The sequence below is a fragment of the Otolemur garnettii genome, unplaced genomic scaffold (assembly GCF_000181295.1).
Source record: "Otolemur garnettii isolate 467f Iridium unplaced genomic scaffold, OtoGar3 scaffold00174, whole genome shotgun sequence".
NCBI classification, from domain to species: Eukaryota; Metazoa; Chordata; class Mammalia; order Primates; family Galagidae; genus Otolemur; species Otolemur garnettii.
Window position 1 is genome coordinate 2912425 of NW_003852569.1, and position 1467 is coordinate 2913891.

The following is a 1467-nucleotide window of genomic DNA, read 5'->3' on the forward strand; positions in this document are numbered from 1 at the left end:
AAAAAAAAAAAAAAAAAAAGAATTATTAAATCATAGCTGTGTACATTAATGCAGTGTTTGACTTTTAAAACTACTTGTGCTACAATCCTCTCAACTTGAGGCAGAGAAAATATTTACTGAAACATACATAAAAAACGAGGCGTTACTTCTTTTACACGTTTCTTTCCTGACACACACTTTTCCTACCCTCAACCTCTTTTTTTTTTTTTTGAGACAGAGTCTCACTTTGTCACCCTCAGTAGAGTACTATGGTGTCATAGCTCACAGCAACCTCAAACTCTTGGGCTCAAGTGATTCTCTTGCCTGTCTTCCTAGTAGCTCTGACTATGGGTGCCCGCCACAACACCTGGCTATTTTTAGAGATGGGGTCTCACTCTTGCTCAGGCTGGTCTTGAACCCATGAGCTCAGGCAATCCACCCACCTCAGCCTCTCAGAGTGCTAGGATTACAGTGTGATACCCTCAACCTCTTGATATAGATATCTGAGGAGTGTATTATGATATTTTATTTCTTGCTTAATTATATATATATATATTTTGTTTGTTTGTTTAGAGAGGTTCTTGCTCTGTTGCCTGGGCTGGAATGCACTGGCTTCCTCATAGCTCACAACAACCTCAAACTACTCCTGGGCTCAAGCTATCCTCCTGAGTAGCTGGGATTATAGGTGTGGGCCACTATGCCCACCTAGGTTTTCTATTTTTAGTAGAGATGGGGCTCTCATTCTTGCTAAAGCTGGTCTAGAACTCCTGGCTTCAAGTAATCCTTCCACTTTGGCTTCCCAAAGTGCTAGGATTAGAGGCATGAGCCACTAAACCCAGCCTTCAACTTTTAATATTCCCTTAAATAATGGCCTTATTTTTTCTTTTGTTTTAGTCTTCTAGTTGGTTATTAATCTCCACATTCATGGTGGAAAATCTAACTCTTCTCTAATTCTGTTCCAACATATCAGGCAATCTATCACAACATTTTCGAAAGAAATAATTCCTCTTAGAACCCTTCATTTTCCAGTTCTCACTTGGATTGGCTTCTCTTCTTTTTGAAAGCTGTTGAATAGCTTTCTTTTTCTCTGAGTGTTCTATAATTCTGTGACAATTTATCTTGGTGTTAATTTTTTTTTTTTCTTTTTAAAGACAGGGTCTCTCTCTGTTGCCTGGGCTAGAGGGCAGTGGCATCATCACTGTAAACTTGCAACTGCAAACTCCTGGCTTTTTAAAATTGAGACAGAGTCTCCAACCTTAGCCTCCAGAATAGCTGGAATGACAAATGTGGCTTTCCAAAAGCCTGTGTGCTTGAGCTCTGTAATAGTTTCTTATGTTATGTCTTTGACAATTTTGTTTTCTGTATTCTCTTTATCTGAAGCTACTGTAAATTATATGTTGAGTTTTCTGGAGTGATCTCTCACGTCCTTAACTTTCTATGCTTTTTGTTCTACTTTTTTTTTTTTTTTTTTTTTGTTCTACTCTTCTC